The following is a 22430-nucleotide window of genomic DNA, read 5'->3' on the forward strand; positions in this document are numbered from 1 at the left end:
TTTTGGGACTCAGTAGGTAGAACAAGTGAAATCCTCCCATATTCCGGTCTCTTGCACTCAAAGGTCAAAACCTAACTCCCACCGATTATGGTGCAACACCAATGGTGCCTTGCAAAAGAGCCTGCACAGAAACAAAACAAGCAAAGAACTAGGAATAGAAAACAACATTCAGATCAAATTAGAATGCGTTTACTCTGGCAAAATAAGGCCAAATTGAAGCTCTAATGTTATTCTTTAGGCAAGACCTGTAAAATATTATACACTGCTTATGAAAGTCTGCAAAGCTTCCACTGCGGAATAATAAACAGGCACGAGTAATGCAATAATCATTGTAAATCGTTGTAGCCTCATAAGGTGCAATTTCCTTATTTATTCAGTCAAAAATGTGTCTAATGGGAGATATTTTAACATAGTTTAGAACAAATAAAATTATGAAAAACAATGGTGCAATTCCCTGACACTTTAAGCAATTAAAAGAAACAGTACATAGCAACATGTGAAAACTACGAACAGGTTAAGGGAAATGTACTAGTTAATTACAGCTACACATTCAAAAACACATCACTTGATAGCGTTTCTGTGATTAGTAAGTGTAACAGAAAGCTTGATATTGATAAATTTGGCCTTGTTTGGGGAGAGTGCACGAAAGTTTACATTAAAAAGTACACATTCACTCTGCATAGCTCTTCTCTCTTCAAGTGACCAAGATAAAAGTACATCTGACAACATTGGACAATGGAGAGAGGGCCCGACACAAAATAAGAGAATTGTGTGGAGGGGTAGCCTTTGTGCTTTTGTGGCCTTGGCACTTTAGAACAGAATGCCTACTGCTAATTAAGTATGTGTTCTGGAGTGAAACTGGTCCAGTTCTGCGTCCTTCATCACGTCTACAACTCTGGTCAAGCCTGAAATTCCTATTTGACCATGCTGTGCAGAAAGCAAATGCAAAATGATTTCTGCCTATTCTGTACAGCATTGACAAATGAGTACATACACGTCATATTGTGGCATCATTGTGTATGCGTGCGCATGTGCATTCATGGAAAATAATGCAGAGGCCATTTTTTTTTTTCGCCGATCCAAGATGGGAGACGGCACCTGGCATAGTAAATCAAAAAATAAATAGTTGTGCAAAATCAGGGCGGGCCAGCCCAGAACTCATACCAACAAAGTCAATTTCAGCTTACCTTGGGAAAGACCTCACTAAATCGACACACCAACCTGAATATTAGGACTCTCATTCTGTTGGCTCCCTCACTGAGACTACTCCAGCAGCTGCTCGTGGGGCTCTATCTAGATAGTGCGTAGTGGCTTCTCAACTTCTGAAAATGCCTCAGTGATTTGTGGCTTCTATTAACGCACCTGACTTCTCAACTCCTGCAAACACCTTAGTCAGCATCCTTCTCAGTAAGGAAGGCCAAGTTTTGTATAGGATCATGGATGTCATAGGCATTTTTGACAGCAAATCTGCAGTAAAAGTGTCTATTGCACCTACAATCGTATATGAAAACACTCCAACCACAATGTAACCAAGACATGGTTCACAAAGTCTTCTGCAAAAGAGACAATCTCGTCCCACCTAACTATAACATCCAAACTAAGAAAGGGAATTGGACAGGGTAGGTGAAGCTGCCACTGTCTCCCACAACTCAGTCTTTTTCAAGATGCGTGACAGCTCCTTCACCTCATTCAAGTATCTTGTAGTTAAGGTTATCAATCAACCCATCCAATTTGTTTGACTGCTCACATATCTACAATTCTTATAAGGAAAAAAAAATCCTGTTTCATTCGTCTGTAAACTTTCTGATCTAACTCATCTCCAATCCAGTATTTATTTCTTGGCGACTTGAGTATCTGGCAAGTACATCCTCAAGTAAACATTCTTGCTTTTATCAATTGGTTAACAAACTCACTCAGGAGGATACAGCCTTGAGCTTCAGTTCTCCATGATATCTGATCTCCATCTCAATGGCTTCTATCAGTTACATGGACTGACCACTTTGTAGCCAACTTCTACATTGAAAGAAAGCTTCACAATGATCCCAAACACCTCCTTGGCCATGGCTACCTTGGTTCATGGGGAAACCTGAATACAAGTCAACCTGATGTCATCACTCAGTTGTTTCTTGACATGCTTGAGCCATACCTAGAATCTCATTCTGAGACCCTTCCACAATTTGAAAGGATAGTAACCTCTGTCCAATACCAAGAAGAAAATCAAATGCTTCCTAGTTGGCCTTTACCAGTTGAAATGCTAAGCCAGCACTCTGGAGAGGTGGTTCAACACACCTAAATAACCATTGTACTTTACAGCATGTCTTCTACATTGCAGAGGCTATGCACTAGCTAGTGGCAGGAGCAAAAGGAATACTTCCAAGCAAAGGACAAGATTTCTATCAAAGAGCTAGTCTGATTCTTTAAAGAAATGGTGACTTCTGAACACCCTAAACCCACCATCTAGATTTCAAACTGCCTCCTCTGAAAGGTTCCCAGACAACCTCATACCCTTCTTCTCAAATAAAATTGATGCTCTCAGGACACTCATTTCTAACGTCCCCTTCAGATTTAGGAGCTGGGCCAGCTGTCACTTATCTATGAAGCTCTTTTTTGTGAGTTCACAATTTCCCTAAAGACAGAAAATGCAGAAAACCCTGGCATATCTGTAACAACAAAGTTATCTAAGTTTGGGGGGGGGGGGGAAAGGGGTTTCAAGGGGAGCAGGGGGTTGTCGCACAGAAATGGAGTGAGGCAGGCAGTCAGAGAGCTCCAGGACATGGCCACATCCGGCCTAATCCTGACCGTTTTCCGTGTTCCCCAGGGGGATAGAGTGTCATGCAACGGCCCCCGTGGTGGTGGGAACCCTCTGGTGCGAGCCAGAGCCCGACAGAGGTGCCAGGGGTGAGCGTGACTGCAGGAGCCCAGAGCGCAAGATGGCCCAAAATGGCGCTGACCCCCTGAGTTGGGGAGCTGATGGTGGGCGTGCAGCAGAGGTGCGCGGCTTCCGCACTGAGGGCTGTGCTGTACGGTGGCCCACTCCAATACCCTCAGCACTGGGGACATGCCGGACAGACAGGAGAGGAGTGAGTGACAGCCTGGGAGTGGTGCCGGTGCAGAGGCTCGCTGACGGAGCGGCTGACCCAGAGCCTGCGGCCGGGCTGGCTTTAGGGCGGTGCGAGCGGTGTGGTCGTACCGGGTGCTGACCTGAATTGGGGGGCTCTGACCTCACAGGGGTGCTGTGTTTAGCAATAACTTAGAAACTTGAGATTTAAAAGCACCTGCTGAAATGTTTCTTGTGCATCCAGCGTTCAGGAAGCAATTAAAATGTCAAGATACCTCTTGTGATGAAAGTTCCTGCTAGTGAGAGAGACTGGAGTTTTGTCTTGTGGCAGTTTTGACTCTCCATAAAGTGGCATAGAGGTTAACATTCCTGCTGAAAAGAACAGAACTTTATTTTATGTGGATAGCTGAGTGGATTAGTATAGCCAGCCTTTACAAGCGCTTTAAAACAAATGAATGTATATGAAAGGGGGGCTTATGGAGAGATGAGGGGCCGTTTACCGGGTGGGAGTAAGGGAATCTGAGGAGGTGGTCATGGGGTGGGGGGCACCAAAAAAGACTGTCGCACAGGGTGCCATCAGCGCTGAAGCCGGCCCTGCCTGTGGCCACGGCGGGTGGGCCTCTGGCTGCGAGTGGTGTGGAGAGCTGGGTGCGACCGCACAACTGTACGGAGGGGAGCGCGGTGGGGCTTGGGGGAGGTGTTTTTTTTTTGGGGGAGAGGTGAACCACTAGAACCAGGGGGCCTGCCCCCTACCCTAAAAGAGAACTGTACGGATCTGGCCAACATCACGCGTGCTAAACAGTCTGGTGTCTACTCCGACGGCTGGGTTGCAGGGGCTGGGCCTTCCCGCCTGCCAATGGCGGATCTGGCGACCGAGTGCACATTGCATTGAAGCTGTGGTCCTCCCTCAAACATAGATGGGGGCATAGGGCAGCGATCCAGACTCAGCGACTTCTTGGAAAAGCTGTACACAGGGGGGCCGTGCATACTCATCCATTCCGCCAAAGGGAGACCCAGTGGACACAACATATTGCTACTGACCAAACCACCAATATTGTGACTTTCACTTAAGTCCATTGGAGGCTCCAGATTGCGCTCTGCTTGCCAGAAGCACGCAGCCACCTGGGCCCGTGGTAGCAACAGGGGCGGCTGACTAGGGGGAGGCAGATCTTGGGGGAGGCCTCTACACTAAAAGACAGTCCATTATACACTGATGTCCCTGGTCCCACTTCCTCCCCCCCACAGGCAAGGATATCATCACAAGTGGGGCCCCCAAGGAGAGAGAGCCAGGCTGGAGGAAGGGGGGCCCCCTCCTCCTGCTCTTCCTGGTGGACATTGGATAGGAGGGACTTGTGACACCTCTGCCCAGGGGAAATAACTATGAGGAGCCCGTTCATACGATGAAAGGACAGGGGACGCTGAGTGTTGCTCTCACACGCTATAGCGCCCCACTGACCTTGTGGTGATTACACAATGGTTGGGGCAGAGATTGTTGTGCCTACCACCTGGGCAAGGAAGTGAGCGGGTCGGTTGGGCCCACCACCTGGACTGGCGTCTGGGGACGAGCGTGCTTGAACACTCAAGCAGCTGAACTGCCCAGCTGTCTTTGTACTGGACTTTGACCCTCCATCTTGAGCAAGAGCACGAAGAAGCGAGACGAAGACCTGGGGAACACCCTCTGAATTAGTGCTGCCCTTGATTGCTCGGAACACACAGCACCAGCTCCTACTTGGCAGTCTCCCTTCACTCCAACGCTTGAAGAGGTGTTACAGACCATAGCTGCATCTCGAGAGGCCCTGAAAACTAAAATAGACACGCTTAGCACGGGCTTTTGGCTCCTGCAAGATGACCATCGACGTCTAGCGGAATGGGTCACAGCAACTGAGAGATAACTGTCTGAAACCACCCTAATGGTGGTGACATCTGGCACAAGGATGGCTGATATTGAAACAAGATTGAAAGTTCTGGAAACCAGGGCAGAGGATGTGGCAAATAGGGTGTGCCAAAACAACATCAGCATGGTGGGCCTTCCTGAGAGAACTGAAGGCCTTAACATGCTCCATTATCTGGAAGACTGGCTCCGCAGTGATATTGCACCTGGGGGATTGACACCTTTTTTTGCCGTAGAAAGGGCATACCGAGTGTCAGCTTGCTCGCTCCTTCTGGGGGCTGTGCCACGACTGGTGTTGGTGCGCCAATTGTACTTCCGAGATCGTAACTTCATCCTTCAACAGTCCAGACATAAGCAGTCCATCCTGGCTGAAAATCAGAAAGTATTCATATTCCCTGATTTTTCTCATGAGGTGCAACGCCAACGTGCTGCCTTTAACGAAGTGAAGAAGAAGATGAAGGAATTGGGGGTTGTATACTCCATGCAGTTACCCGCTAGGCTCAAGGTAGCAACGCCAGAAGGGGCGCAATTCTTCACCACGCCCGGGAGGCTTGGGCATGGGTATTGTGTCAACCACGACCAGGCCCGACTGGTGGGCATTAGAGAAGTTGCCAAACTCGAACCCAAAGGCGGGAATCAATGGCCCCGGTGGGGCCCCCATCAGGAGAAAAGGCACAACGAGAATGACTAAGGGCAGTTGCTGTGTTGGCCTCTATGAGTGGAACGACATCCAGTCCCCAACCCCCTCACAGCAGCGAGAAATCAAACTCTGAGTGCAAGTTGTTGAACTCACTTACCGGAGGTAACCCCCCAGATCTGCAGACGATCTAATATAATCTAAGACCCTGATGCAAAGGGGTACTGTCTGCTCTGATAACACAGACACGGGAAAGGTTGCTATTTAGTTCTGGCAGACACTGACAGTCTATTTCCACTCTCACAGTGACCCCCCCGCCCAGAGAGGGCGCGTACACACTTATGATTCTACAATGCATTGAGTGGGCTAGATGGGCGGCTGGGATTCCTGGGAGTGGGTGCTGCTGCTTTCCAACCCCACGCAGAAGAGCAAATGCTAACAATTGGTACCATGTTCTTGGTTTGGATGGGGGGGTTATTTCTTCCTGTCCTGGGGTGTGGGTGTTGGGCATTTCAGTTGCTGTTTGGAACTTGGGTTATTGAGGGCACTCCCCTGAGTCGAGCATGTATAGCAACAACCCACAGCATACACCCTGTGCAGCACTTTAGATCAGTTTCTACTTGTAGCCTAGTCTGGGGCACCTGGGTAAACTCCACTGATAGATTATGGTGCCAGCCCACGACTATAAATTAATCTCCTGAAATGTCTTGAGCATCCATACTATGCACAAGCGCTACAAAGTGTTTTCTTATCTCCAGAGGTGGGGAGTCAACATAGCCTTCTTACAAGAGACTCACCTCACAGCCAAAGAAGGGGATGCCTTACAACGGTGGTGGAAGGAACAGGCATTCTACACAACCTACTCAGTATATGCCGGGGGGGAAGGGGGCACTGATATGGATCAGGGTTCGTGTGACCTTTCAAATTGAAAACTCCTTTGTAGACCCAGAGGATAGGTATGTAGTGGTGGTGGGCAAGTTGAATGGGCGGGACTTCTCCTTGGTGAATGTGTACGACCCCAAAGTAAATCAGCCTGACTTATTTGACAGACTATCTTCCCAAATCACTGACATACTAACAGGCACGCTGGTGGTGGGCGGGGACTTCAACTGCATGGCGGATCCATATTTAGATCACTCACACCCCTCACTTCCGGAATCCCCGACCCATCGGTCGGCGCATGCCCTTAGGGGATGGCAGGATAGCTGAGATGTCTGGCAGCAACAACACCCGCAGGAGAGGGACTACTCATTTTTCTCACCACTCCATGAGCTGCACGTGCGTCTTGATGCATTTCTAATGTTCCCCCAATGTATATCCGCAAATCAAGGGTGTTGAGTATTTGTCCCGCACCATCTTCTACCATAACCCTATAATGCTTCAGCTAAACTAGGATACACCTTTAGCTAGGATCCCTACCTAGAAGTTGAAACCAGAGGCTTGAGAAGATCCCCCATTTCGCGATGCCATACGGGGAAAGATAGATATTTTTAGACAATGAAGGCACAGCCTCTGCTGCCCAGATCAAATAGGAGGTCTTCAAGGTGCTGGGGCCATTGTATAGCAGAGTCCATTGGAGCACGTTCCACCCTCATGCGTGAAGCAGAATACCAACTGTACTAGGTAGAGAAGAACGGACCAGGCCACCATGACTTGCACCGCAAGCTCCTGGAGGCCCGAGAGAGGGTCTGGGAACACCCTGAGCACCTATGCTCCTATGATTACAAGATGTATATTGAAAGATCGCACGCTGAGCTTGACCGGGCAGGCCGCCTACTGACATGGCTGGCTAATCCAGCCAGAAAGGACACACCAGTGGTGAACTTATGCACCCCAAGGAGCCCTTACTAATAACTCAGGAGGCGATTAATCAGCATTTTACTTCATTTTATCAATCTCTTTATACCAGCAACTTGCTCCCGGGGTGCTGGAGCACTCCCACTTCCTTTGGCAATTAACTCTTCCGTCCCTCTCTCTAGAGTGGAAATCACCCTGCCAGAGGATCTTGGTACAATCAAGGGATTGGCCAGGGGGAAAACGTCAGGCTCCAATGTCCAAACAGGTAAGTTCCACAGCACATATGCTGCTGAACTGGCCCCTCAGTTGAAAAAACTATACAATGGGGCGAAAGCAAAGGGGCTCCTTCCACATACAACAAGCAGAGAAGCATTGATAGTCCCGCCACTGAAACCCGGGAAACCGGCTTCAGAAGTTGAAGCATATCGACCACTGTCAATGCTCAAAACCAATGACAAAATCCTGAGCAGGATACTGGCTTCTCAGCTCCTTCCGCACATGGAAAGGCTAATCCACCCAGACCAAGCGGGTTTCATCCCTAAGCACAGTACGGCTTTCAACATTCAATGACTGATGGCTGTCCTAGAAGACAGCTCCTATCACAAAGAAATGGCCGCTGTGCTAGCAGTTGACATAGAAAAGGCATTTGATAGCCTTGAATGGAACTACTTATAAGATGTCATGGAGGTCATGGGGATGGGTGCTGACTTTGTAGCATGGACGTGCCTACTATACACCAACCCTATGGCGCAAGTGTGGATGGGCCAAGTCATCTCTTACAGCTTCATCACAGAAAGGGGAACACGGCAGGGTTGCCCGCTGTCACCCTTGTTGTTCACCCTAGCCATGGAGCCATTAGAGGACTGGGCCTGCTCTGCCCTACATTATGAAAGTCATCAGTTGGGAGGTGTATTACAGAAGATCGTGTTATATGCAAACGATCTCCTCATGTTCCTCTGCGTCACTGACAAAGACCTCAATGGGGTGAGAGCGCTGCTGGAGCTCTTTGCCACGATCCTAGGTCTACATGTGAACTGGTCCAAAATGAAACTCTTTCCCTTTGCCCAGACCACCAGGCCCAGGGAGCCCCTGCGGCGTTTGGAGCTCTGCTGCCTCCCTTACTTGGGGGTCAAGGTTTACCACTCCCTTGCAAACACCCTGGAAGGGAACTACAGAGTGGCAATTCGGAGCTTGGAAACGTCCACTGCCTTTTGGCAAACGCTCCCCCTATCATTGGCGGGTCGCATCGCTCTCCTAAAGATGGTGGCCCTGCCCCGCCTCTTACACTTATTCAGGTCCCTCCTGCTGTGGCCGCCACGTACTTTTTAGTCTGACCTCAACCCCATAGGCAAGGCCTTTATTTGGGGCACAGGGCACAAGCGGTTAGCACTTACAACACTTCAACGTCCAACACTGAGAGGAGGCATGGCAGTTCCAGATTTCAAGGCTTACTACTTGGCGGCCTAGCTGCAATGGCTCGTGAGATGGTTTGCTACCTGGCGCTCCCCAGATGGGCCCGGGGACGGCTTACATCCTCCCTGAATACACTGCTGAGACTTGTTTTGAGGGCTCCCGGATCACCCGGTCTACCTCTGCAGGCCCACAGGACGATGCAGAAATGCAACATGGATGAGGAAGTCCAATACTAAGATACCATACTCTCCTGCACTTTCCCTCACAGTCATCTCGCTGCTTCACCCCGGTACTGGAAGGGCCGAATTAGGGGCCTGGACTGTGACGGGCACCACAACACTGGGCGACCTCTACTGAGTCTCCACCATACTCCCCTTTGAGGACCTACAGGCAGAATTTGATCCAGTTGCTGACCTGCGGCTCGATAACGGCCATCTTACAGTGCCACTGGGGAATGGGAAACACAGCACCCAGAGCAGAGGCTACCTCTGCTGTGCCGATGTGTGCAAGCGGCTGATACATTCCGTGCGGTTAGTTGCCTGTACCGTCACTGAAGCCTTGCATCCCCTAGATGGCCTTCGTGCTAAATGGGAGGAGGATCTAGCACTACCAATACCAGAAAAAAACGTGGGAGGTCATAATGGAGAGAACACCGAGAGTCTCCAGAAATGCAAGGTTCAAGCTAATTAACTTTTATGTACTACATAGAGCATACCTCTCTCCTGAAAGGATAAATAGATACTTTGAAGTGGCTTGCTCTTGATGTGCAGTGGTAGATGCTCCCTTCCTGCACATGATTTGGTCATGCCCCGGATTGTCCTCCTATTGGACCAAGGTCTTGAGGCTTTTAACAGAGGTCACTGAAAAAACGGTTCCGACAACCCCAGACCACTGCATACTACACTTGTTCCCTCATACCTCTAACAATAAGGAGACTAGCAAGTTTCAGGACTTAGGTCTGATACTAGCAAAAAGGGAGATCACAAGGCGCTATAAAGATCCCAGGGGACCCGCTTATGTATTCTGGCGCAGCGAGCTGGAGAAACGGGCATGATGTGAGGGAGCCTGCTTATGCAGAGAGGCCCATAGAGGCATTGATAGACCAGAAGTAGCGCAGACATGAGTCTGACACCCGCTCGGGGGTTCCTCGCGAGCTAACTCCCCTCATACTTAGTTTCTACCAGCACTCGACACCCACCAACATAGTAGGGAAATTACACTAGAACTATGGACAGAGATCCCACCATTACCCTGGGGACACAAGACAAACTACTATGCAAATAGCATGCACGAACAATACTACAGGATCTTAGGTGCATTGGCTCACTAATTCGGGGGAAGAGGTGTTAATGGTTCGTTACTCCGGATAAGTTGTGTAATATTTCAGCCATAAAGAATACAAATTTGCAAACACCATTGTTTTAGTTTGACGCAAAGCACCCGGCTGCACATTATTAGCAATGATGGAGTTTGTTGTGTATAAAACTAAAAGCTCAATTAAATCTGTTTACAAAAAAAAGTTATCTAACTTTTACAGAACTTGCATTAGTCATCATCAGACTAATCAATACCTCTCACACCAATGGAATCCTCTCTGAACCTCTGAACATGCTGTCATTAGTCCTAACCTTAGAAAATTTCTTTGGGTCCTGACAGTTGTAATACACAGATCTATTTCAAGGCATAATTTATATTGATAAAACACTAGAAGTTGTCCTTAGTCAACTGTTCGTTTACCTGGAGTCAAAATGCAAAAAGTGATTTCCATTCAAATGGCAGACCTTGCTTAAGCATGCGTCAATACAACTAAACATCAGGGAAGACATTTTTAGCACCCATGATTAACGCAACCCTGTGCTCTGATACTATTGGCCCATCTGGGCTACAACTGATACCATCGACCATCAGGTGCTTTTGACAGCTTGGCAGACTTGTGTGTATTATTGTAAAAACACTGTGATGGTTTGCTTTTGTCTTCCATAACCACAACTACCAAATTAAACTGGGTGCATTCCGAACAATTACTGCAAATATCTCATGTGGTATATCTCAAGTCTCGTGCTTGTCACAATTGATTTTAAATGACAACATGGTACTCTAGATTCATTCAAGATTGGCTACCACATATATCCAGATGACACCCAGTTTCATCTCAAGCAAGAAGACGATTCTCAGAATCTCCTAAAAGTGTCTCCTACATACTACTGGTACATCATTAGATGAAGAAAAGTTGGCACTTCTTCAAATGTGAGAAAACTTAAAATCTGCTAATGCGCCCAGTCAACTCAGCTCTGCTAACAATATTCTGGCTTAAATCACCATCCTCCAATAGAAAACAAAATTGTAACCTGGGTGTCCTGTTTGACAGCATCTCATGTTCAACCCTCAAACAAAGCTATTTCAAGATGAGCCTTCTATTACTTTAGCTTGTTTCAAGGAGTCTTGCAACTCCTCTGCCTACCTCAGACTATCACCCTCATTTCTACTGTGGTTATATTCTGCCTGGATAATTACAATAGCCTCTAAATAGCCTTTCCAACCAAATCTCTTGCAAAACTACAAGGCAGAAAATAGGATGATAGCCTCCTATTATACCTGATACATCATAACCATGATGCACTGGAAATGAAAATCATCCACTGGCCCCTGTTAAGGAAGGCCACAACAAAGGACAACAACCATCCAGTATATCATGTTCCTGTGTCCTCACTCAGATCACTTAGCTCTTTGGGCAGGTGCCATTTATCTAAAAGTACTCTTACCCACACAAAGTTTATGTGGCATGCTTCATCGAGTCGTCATCTGTTCATCTAATACTTCAATGCGCAGTGCCGGCTTTAGGGTGGTGCGACTGGTGTGGTTGCAGTGGACACTGACTTGAAGGGGGGGCACTGACCTCAGGGGGCGCTATGTTTAGCAATATCATAGGATTCAAAAGCACCTGCTGCAGAGTTAATTGCGCAGGCAGCAATAAAAATGTCAAGAGAACTCTTGTGATTAATGTTCCTGTTAGAGAGAGAGATCAGAGTTTTGTCTAGTGGCAGATTTGACTAGCCATAAAGTAGTGCAGAGGGTTAATATGCCTGCTGCATAGAACAGATCTGTATTTTATGGGATTAGTGCAGCCAGCCTCTACCAGCACTAAATAAAATGAATGTGAGAGGGCCTAGGGACAGATAAGGGGCACTTTTGCTGGGTGGTAGTGAGGGAATCCAAGGAAGAGGTCAGGGGGTGGGGTGTCAGAAAAGATTGTCGCACCAGGCGCCACCAGTGCTAAAGCCGGCCCTGCCTATGGGCTCAACCCTACACTTCACAATCAGAGAGGGGAGCTGGGTGACCATAGAGGATGATCTCTCCAATTGTCCCGGATGCCAGGTGGACTCTATGGTGTAGTGAATAGAGGATTTTTGATTTCTTTTCTTGAGGCACGGTCGTTCTCTGGTTGTAACGAAACTAACCTGAGGGATTTATCTACTCTCCACTCAATGCAAATTAAGAGTGACTGTGGGGTCCACCTGCCAGTACTCTCCAAGGGGGCAGTGACCTTGAAAAACAGATGTATGCACCTATTTCAGAAAATAACACCAACCAGAAGGTGGCCATACACGTTCATGTCAAAAAGTGACAGACAACATTCTGTGATGTGTGATCCACACCAATGTTCCAACAGCACCAGGGATATGAGTCTCATATGTTGGACATGCTATATGGATGATGATATCAGAAGTTGAATATTTGCCACACGGGAGTGTATTGATAACACAACATTATACATTAGGGATTGTATTGAATTTAAATGTGGAAGTGTAATAGTCTGCTATGACTACTGTGCACAATAGTGATCTGGAAACACAGCATACATTGTGCAGTAAAATACAGCTGGTTCCCTTAATTCACATCGCAAACAGTTGATGGAAATGTCAATGATGCTTCTTCTGTTTTGCAGATATGAACGCGTAGTAGTTCCCAAGCGAAGGAGCAACAACAAAAAAGTCAGTTTGTGAACATGAGTGTTCTGTGCATGTACTGAATGAGGGACGGACACACTGACACATTTGAAGATAATTGGTTTAGGGATCGATCTGGTTCTGAAGAAAGCCGGGTAACCCAAGGGACATTTGAAAAAAACGGCCAAAAAATGTCGACCCTTAAAGACATTGTGGGGAGTAGCATTCTCCAGGCAGATCTCCTTTTGTTTTTAACATAGTCCTAAAACATTTGAGATTAAAGGCCCGTAAAGAGCCTTAAAGGCTATTTTGAACTGCAGTACAGGATTCCAAAATAAAAAGATTAAGAGCTCCCCTCCCTGCTCATGAGGGTATTAGACATCCAGATGAGGACTCGATGACGAAGCACGCCACATAAACTTAGTGTGGGTAAGAGTCCTTTTAAACAAAAAACATCTGCCTAATGAGCTCAGTGATGTCAGTGAGGACCCAGAACATGAACTACTAGACAGTCCTTCACCTTTGTTGTGGTCTATTTATTGTCTAGGGGCGAAGGGAGGACTGTCCATTACGGACACTTCGCTCTCCCTCTTTTTGAGTAATTCCCTGTTAAAGAAAGGTCAAGTTTCAAAACCCTCTACAGCCACTCGCTTCACCCCAGCTCTGTATTATTCAACCCATAGTCACCTACCAGATGCCCAGGAAATGGAAATTCAAATCTGCTATTAATTTCACAGATCCGCTACAAGAAATTCAATGGAAGATCTTTTTGTGCTCATGGCTCCTGTTTGCAGGCTCTCTACCAATCCACCTCACTCAGACAATCCTTAAAAAGACATTTGTCCAAAATGGCATAGGGCTAGACGTATTTCCTATGACTGCCAGTGTGACCTCTGCCATGTAACCCGGTTATTATCCTGCCAATCAGAACCTAAGACTGGCTACAGCTTTCAATATTTAAGCCTCTAAGGACCTTGCTCAGCCATTCAAGGCTTTATCTCGTGGGCTCATCATATTGGATGAGAGACTACAGCAGCAGGCACTGTTGCAACACTGGCTGATTGACAATGAATGGCATTTACTAACATTTATATTTTTAAAACAAACTTCAAAAGATTTAAGAAACACTACTCTGAAGACTGTAATGAGACCATTACATTTTGGTTCACCTTGAACATATAGGGGGTCATTCCAAGCCCGCCGCCCGCCAAGCGGGAACCGCCAGAAGACCGTACCGCGGTCAAAAGACCGCGGCGGTCATTCTGGGTTTCCCATTGGGCTGGCGGGCGACCGCCAAAAGGCCGCCCGCCAGCCCAGTGGGAAACACCCTTCTACGAGGAAGCCGGCTCCGAATGGAGCCGGCGGAGTGGAAGGTGTGCGACGGGTGCAGTAGCACCCGTCGCGAATTTCAGTGTCTGCTAAGCAGACACTGAAATTCAAAGTGGGGCCCTCTTACGGGGGCCCCTGCAGTGCCCATGCCACTGGCATGGGCACTGCAGGGGCCCCCAGGGGCCCCACGACACCCCTCACCGCCATACTGTTCCTGGCGGTCGAAACCGCCAGGAACAGGATGGCGGTGAAGGGGTCGGAATCCCCCATGGCGGCGCAGCAAGCTGCGCCGCCATGGGGGATTCCTCAGGGCAGCGGAAAACCGGCGGGACACCGCCGGTTTTCCGTTTCTGACCGCGGCCATACCGCCGCGGTCAGAATGCCCTTAGGAGCACCGCCAGCCTGTTGGCGGTGCTCCCGCCGACCCCGGCCCTGGCGGTCAAGGACCGCCGGGGTCGGAATCACCCCCATAGTCAGTTGCCAGGTCCAACTGGGTCTGGGGTTTGAGGATGAGGTACAGGGCATGGCCAAAGCCCACACCATCCACATGGAGCTCACTAGGCACTAGCAGTGCCCCAATGGCTTTGGAAGCAAGGTGGCTGAGTTAATGTATGCCCAACAGCAATGCCCTTTTGTAAACATGTAAGTGGATCATCCTGGATATTTTATGGAGAATGGGGTCTGGCTGCAGGGTGTGATCAAAGACCAATTCCTGTGTCCACTGCACTTGAAGCATCAGCCAAGCTCTGGAGGCTTTTGGTACAAAAGCATTGTATGCAGAGTATTGAAGAAGGCCACACATTTCCCCATAGCTCATTAGGTATGGCCAAAGACTGCAAGCGTTGTGGGTGGGGTGATTAAGTGTATGGCACTAGCCATGTCTTGTACCAATAGTTTATTGGGCATAACAGAAACCCATACCTTGTGAACTTTTAGGGCAGGTGGCCTATGCACTCCGTGCCCAGAGCTCCATAGAAAGTGGACATGTCCTCCGGGATCTGTAGACAAGGGGGTCAAGGCAAAGGTACTCCCAGAGTTGACCAGACATAATTAAGGGCCACATCCTGTGGGCTCTGAAGAAAAGAGGACAGGAAGCGAGGGCTACCCCTGTGAGCTCTGGTGACTGTAGAACTAGGTGAAGGACAGTGGAAAAAACATATTCTCTGCCCAGTGGCAGACAGCTGCTGGTTATGTCCACTGAATACCTTTTTCAAAGGTCACATCATACAAAATCCCAAAATAACAAAGGTGAGTTAGAATGTATAGGTTCTTTTTATGAATGGAAGTTAAACTCTCCCATGTAAATTCAACTAGAAAACCCTGGTTGAAAGGAAGCTACGGTTAGTATCTAAAAAACATGCTTTTTTTTACTAATTACGGTGAGCTATGCAACTGTAACAGGTCCTACTCGTTGCTTACAACCTTTCATGTGATATCATAGATCTTATTTATGCCATTATGGGTGGCATATCTGACCCCACAACACTGTCCAATCTCTGTCCCATTCCCTTCCTCCCTTTTTTGAGCAAGGTTCTGCAAAAGTAGTTAAAAATCAACTGGCAGCTTTCATGAAGACACTACCAGTCTCCATTCACGGCATCCTGGATTCCAATCAGGGTACTCCACGGAGTCTGCCCTGCTGGGAGTTGCTGAAATCTTAAAATTCATCATGGATGCAGGAATCAATGCAGTGTTGTTCTTACTAGACTAATCCACAACTTTTGATAACATCCCTCATGATATCCTGCTCCAACGGATTAAAGATTGTGAGATCTTCCATCTGGCTTTAGCTTGGATAAAATCTTTCCTAGAAAATCGTAGACAATCAGTGTCGTTGGGCCATTTCTTTTTCTCAGAAAGGCCAGTGACATCCAGAGTCCCACAGGGCTAGTCACTGAGCCCTGCCCTGTTTATCATCTATATGGCACCGCTCATTCCAATGATTTCGACCATTGGCATTGAGACCACTTCCTATGCCAGTGACACGCACTGATCCTGTAATTGGACAGAGCATTTTGTGGCTCTAAAGCCAATTTAAATAAATGCTTTTGTGCAGTTATTGGGTGGATGCAACTTAATCACCTAAAATGCAATGACGAAAAATCTGAGATCATGATGCCTGAAAAATCAAACCCTTCTGAACTAGCTAAATTGTGGCCTCCTTCAGTGACCTCCACCTGTCACTGTAGAGATGGTGAAGAACCTGGGAGTGAAGTGTGATGCTTCATTATCCTTTCAACCTCAATCACTAGCAGTGACCAATATGTGTTCTAACCTACTAAAGTCTCTGAGGAAATTCTCTGATTTACTCCCTTTGGCATCTAGAAACTGTTGCCACCCCCTTTGTCCCTAGCGCCTTGAGACCCGCACGGGTGAGTAGCGCGCTTTATAAATGCTAATGATTTGATTTGATTTGATTTGCCATTGCCTTATTTGCGTGGAGATTGGACTACTGCAATAGCCTCTATGCAGAATCATCTAAACAAACTATTGGTTGTCCAAAACCCAGCGGCGAGACTTGTTTTACAACTCCCCAGGTGTTCATTGGCCTCAGCAGCCCTAAATGCCCTTCAATGGTTTCCAGCTCACAAGAGAATCTTGTTTAAGATTCTTCTGCTCACTTTTAAAGCGTATAGACCTACAAGGCCCAGGTATTTAAGTGTAAGATTCACCCATTGCTCCCCCATAAAAACCTCGAGGTCTCCTTGTGCTAACCTCCTGAGACTACAATTTTTTAGACTTAAAACGTGAGGTGGAAACGTTTTTTTGGTCCTGGGTCCCAAGGCCAGGAACCAGCTCCCGGAGCATTTAAGATTTATTGAAACGGAATCACTGTTCAAAAAACAATTGAAGACATGGATTTTCTCGGCATCAGATGCCTTTTGCTACTCCTTATTTCTTTGAGCAAGAATCTTTTAGCATAGTTTCATCCTCTCAATTGGGACAGATCTATCTGCATGCACCAAGATGCTTCCCTGGGAGTGGTAGTGCACTTTATAAGAGACACATTCATTCATTCAACACGTCACATCACCACTGCTTTCTGAGATAACACCATGAAAACACAAATGATTGCTCATTTACACATCTGTTGACAGGCAGCAAGCTAATGTATCCTTTCCAGGGAGTTGAAAATGTTGAAAGAGTGTGGCAGTGGGTACACCCTGCCCTCAGCATAATGGGCAAAAGGCTCTGCCCCAGGCCCTGATTGGTGGTGGTGGGGAGGGAGGAAATGAGGAGGGAGGGTTAGGGGCAGTTGTATAAAACCATAATGCATACAAGTGAAAGGTTGTTGCACTGAACCATCACAATGATTTCACTTAAAGCAGGCTAGGCTGCTCCTATACTGAGGTTATTTATTATGGAAAAATGCTGACCAGCTGGCACCAGAATGCTGTACTGGTTTTTAAAGCAAGATTCATCTGCTTTTTCTCCACAGCTTGAGTAACAGAGAATGTGCTGCTACTGTAGGAAGGGCTGGACTGGGGAATCAAAAGTGGCCATGACTAAAATGCTCAAACAAGCCCTGGTCCCTCTGGCTCCTCGAACAATCTATCTCGCTTTCCTTCCATCCATTTTCTCCCTCTCTACCTCCAGCCTTCCAAGTGCCTCACATCTTGCGTGCCCTGAAGTGCGGTAAAACCTTGTAGTTCCACTTTCGTACTTTGCTAACTAAGCGCCAAGTACTGTTTATCAATGTCCACAAGGTGGCGCTGGTTTACAACGGGAAGTATAGGGTTCTCAACATATTACGAGAAAACACACATCCTACTGTCACAGAAACGCATATCCTAGCCAAGTGAACCAACCCTTGCAGTTCCGGGGTTCCATAGAGCGAGCACTGATCCTCAGATAGATGGGGGCACCAAAGGGAGATCTAGTGTTCAGGGAAGGGACCCCCATGCATGCCTCCACCCCATACATCACTGATCAAATAATGACGTGCTGACCTCCAGAAGCTTCTCTCCCCTTGCTGAGGACTGGAGAGAAAGCGTAGGTGATCACAATGCGCCTGAGGTTACACGCCCTTTGATTTTTGTTGCTTTACAGCAGTTTTGAGATCTTAGAGTTCCTTGTTGCTCAAATGGGTATAATTTCTGATATTTATATGGTTCTCTCGTGTTCATCACTTGATTTTGCTCGGGAGAAAGTGTCACTCTTAGCTACTGAAATGTAATTACACTGAAATTATGAAAATGTCACACATAGCAATCGGAAACCTTGGCAGCTATGTACCTCCTACCACCTCCCTCTCTTTCTCTCGCTCTCTCTTCTGAAGCCTCACTGTGCCTGCTGCAATTAACCTAGGAGAGCTGGGGAAAGTGACAGAGGCACCAGAGCAGCCTGACCCGAGACTTTCAAAGCCGATCTCCAAGGCTCCGGCCCACTAGGGAACTTCCCCGTGGAGTAAAAGTCCTGTCTGACCCTAGACACAGACAGGCTTTCTTGGTACTGAATGAGGCCTGAATCAAACCATTGTGAACAACTACATTCTATAACACTAGCTGAAATGTAGGACTCTGCAAGTAATGTGGAATGTTTTTCAGACACAGCGGTTGATAAATTAACATGTGAATTATATAAATGACTACAACAGTTGCTATGTTATATCACTCCCTGCCATGTCATCTAGCTCTGAGGTTACATAAAGACATTTACTGTGATGTCTTCAGTGATAGAAGTCACAAGACGTAATTCCTTGGGATGTCACAAATGCACTATTGTATTGCTGAAGCACATTTGTCGTTCAGAATGGGGCTCTCTGTGCACGTATCAAATAGTGTTAGCACGGATCAGATCCACATAAACACTGAAGCACTTTCCACTTGATGGTAGATGTAAGAGAAGGGTGAATGGGTGGCAGATTAGAGCCTAGAATGTTGGACAGGAAGGAAGGCGCAAATAATGGGAGAAAAGAGCTGGGCATGTGTGAGCAATTACCTGCTTTCCAGATGCTTATTCAAGAGGACGTTTAAATGGAATTAAAAGTAGTGCTGTGCACTTCAGAGGACAAATGAGTATGTCCTGAAAATGCCTGTGCCCAACATTCCTTCTTGCTAATGGGGAGGGTCCCTGAGCGAAAGTAATTTTTGTTTCTCAAAAAATATGCCACAACAAACCAAACATAGAGCTTTTCTGACACGTTTGCGTGTGTTATTTACTCAAGGACAAAGAAGGTCCTAGCGTGAATAGTCATGAAGGAGAATGACAATCAGAGCTGGATGCACTCGTACCCCAGAGCTAGGGAGGAAGGCCCTCCAGAAGAACCGACACCAGGGTTATGTAGACACAACCTAGGACGCTTACTGTTGGTTCAGCCTTCCTTGCATATGGAATATTTCAGGCAGCTGCTGCTGCTTTGCCATAAATGTACCTACACTAGGAGATACCCTAGAATGCAAAAACCCTTTCTGGTGTTCCGAACTGCCTAAGCACGAGCTATGTTGTATTCCAGGCTAGCAGCTTCCGTGTTTCACCAATTGGGAATGTGCAAAACAGGCTTCCTGAAATCACTGCTAACTTTCTCAGGCTCTCACTGGGAAGTTTGTCACAGAGCACCATTCTGCTCATAAGACATGTATGCACTGAATACCCGTCTTCTTCAATGATGACTGACTGCAAGCTGGACTAGCTTGTAGAAAGGGCCTGTGTTGAGGTCCAGGGACACCCGTATCAAGGAGAGCAGTAAGGAAAGAGGGGATATGCTAGCTCAGTATTAATCCAACTGCATTCCTCCCTCAGCTTTAACTTTCCGGTGGGTGTATTCAAATGAATTTGTGTCACGTCTCCTTTTCTTGTCTTTAAGTACTCAAGTTGCACAAAGCAAGCTGCAGCCAAGGTCGAAAGTTAACAAGCAACAACGCCCCAGCAATGAGGATTTCTTTAGCCCGAAGTCTGCCCCAATATGTCACGGGACAGGATGCAAGGTAATGAAACTCAATGTAAAAAGTAAGAGGTGAGAAAAGAAAGGAAAAAAAATAAACATTCAAGGGGGCGGGTGGTCAAACATGTATTTCAAAAAGGTGAAAAAGTATAAATAGGGAGAAAGAAAAAAAAAGAAAAAGTGGCAAACAATGCTAAGAATTAAAAATCTGAGGAGAGATGAAAAGTTATAACAAGAAAGTGCGATGGAAGGTGTCAAGGAGAGATAATGTGTATGTCTCTTCTTAACTGACAATCTGATGTTCAGGTCACCTGGAAGGAAAGCTGTGAAGCAGGCAGACAGAGGCTTTCAATCTTTCCAGGCTATTGTGACTTTGTGCTTCCAACTTGTCTGGTGCCAGAGAACATGATCCTGTTGTGCCGTGGGCTAAAGTGGAAGGGCCGCCTGTTTACAATTACTCCATTCCTGGCTTTAATGAATCTTTCTAAATGACCACTAAGTGCTGGTTTTGTTCTCCAGGAACAAGGGAGCCATTACTGGGAGACTAAGAAAGGGGAGGAAAAGGGAAAGCAAATGGAAAGAGGCCAAACTCAAAGGCGTTTCGGCCAGGCATGGCCCCTGAGGCAATCTGCTCCACCGGCACAAGGTTGTCGCCGGGCATTTAAGTGTGTTTTTCTTCTCTCTTCCTTCCTAATGCTAAAGTGAACCAGATGAGCAGGACATGAGCCAGCTCACAGGTAGGCCAAGTATAAGCGTGTAGCAGGATCCCCACTGCTCACACTTTAGAGTTCTATGAGAGCTGCTATCAAACCATCTTCTGCCTGGATCCCTTCAGAAATATCTCCAACAATTTATGATCAGTTAATGAGACAGTCTGGAGGACTATGAGTTAAGTTTATATCCGTGCCGTGTATGACCATCCTCTGAGTCCCACAGCTGGTGCAATGATGAGATCCTTTTGGGCCTTTGCAGACTTTAGTCCAGCCACTATGCTATACTGAAAACGGTAAATACAAAAAAGAAAACAAAATCTACTGCTTTATGTCACCAGGGTGTCACCTCTAAGCGCAGCGGAGGGGACAAGAGACAAGGGAAAGAGAGGCCTACCAGCAGGCGACAGACTGAGCCAGGTGGGTGCACTGGTCTTTCCTAAACGCTAAGATTCACACTGGACAGAGTGCTCATGTAGAGTAAAAAGCCAGTCTTAGGTGTTTGGGCACAAGGTAGATATTTAGGGACAGCAGGAGAGTTATTTGGGAGGGAGCTATAAAAAAGAACGAAAGAACAAAAGAGTCGAGGAAGTATAACAGGGAGGACAAGATTGATAGGGAGTGGAATAAGGGCATCAGAGTTAGAAATCAATATGAGTTCTTATAGTATTGTCAATCATGTATGGCTAGATTTTGTCATTATGCCAAGGGAAAAACAAGACAAATTTATAAATCTGCTTGTTTTAAAACACTAAGATACAGAATGCTGCTCAAGGGCAGGTTATTTTATTACAGGAGTAACTGGACGCTTTCGACTAGAAAGAAGAGTGGGGCCTGCAGTTGTCCAAACCTGTGACACATGGAACCTCCAGTCCTGTGTCCCGCCGTCTTCTCATTACCTTCAGCATGAATGAGCGGAGAGACAGGTGAGTGAGTCAATGTGCATAATGCTACACACTGAATGGAACCGCCTCACAGTGCGCAACTAGAACAGAAGCAGCACAGGACGCCCAGGAGACCCTCAATCTTTGCGCTTTCAGGGTGAACAGGGATTGCGGAAGAGTGTTCAGAGTTTGACTATTGTGCCCAATTTAAAGAACAGTTTGGATGAATAAAGCTGTAGAGAACCAGTATTTGTACTGTACGGTCAAGAATGTAGGGGAAATGCAGCGGTGGCCCCTGCAAAGTACATGGGAAGGGCCACCCACGCCCTGGACGCAGTCAGGAGCTCTCCGTGGCACCAGTGCCCAGTGCCGGAAGTGGACCCCTGGAGCCTGGGGGGTCCCCCAACAATGTGGGGGCTGCAGGAGCTATTGTCACGCCAATGAACTGCAGGCATGTCGACTGTTGATACTAGGACAAGAGAGCAGTCCAACTTTCACCTCTTGGACAATGTAAGGTTTACTGGTATGCTTTTTTGGTTTTTCCAAAATGCTTTTCACCATAAACAATACGATTCTGCCCAGCACTCCTACTGATCATTCTGGAAGAAGCAAGCTTTCAGAATGAGCCAGTCTACAATAGAAGTGTTCCATGCCCAAGCTCTGAGGCTGATTTTCAGGCAGGCTTTTCTCGTCATCAGTATGTACCAGATGTAGAATCAAACTGTGGCAGGAGTTTGTGCAGGGGAAAGATCTATGCATTGCAACAGAGATGTCTTGACCACCTACTGCACAATCAAGCAGGAATGTTTCTTTGTTTTCATACTGCACACTGGCTAATGTATATAGTACCAGGCACTACAGAGAGGCAACAGAGGTAAAC

At 47.0% G+C, this 22430-nt stretch overlaps 1 protein-coding gene across 1 annotated transcript in view; it reads right to left on the reverse strand.

Annotated features, from left to right (window-relative positions):
- AFG2A (AFG2 AAA ATPase homolog A) overlaps positions 1-22430 on the reverse strand; it is a 1603044-nt gene that overhangs the window by 629656 nt on the left and 950958 nt on the right. The window lies entirely within an intron of this gene.

This window comes from Pleurodeles waltl, chromosome 1_2 (assembly GCF_031143425.1).
Source record: "Pleurodeles waltl isolate 20211129_DDA chromosome 1_2, aPleWal1.hap1.20221129, whole genome shotgun sequence".
Taxonomy (NCBI): Eukaryota; Metazoa; Chordata; class Amphibia; order Caudata; family Salamandridae; genus Pleurodeles; species Pleurodeles waltl.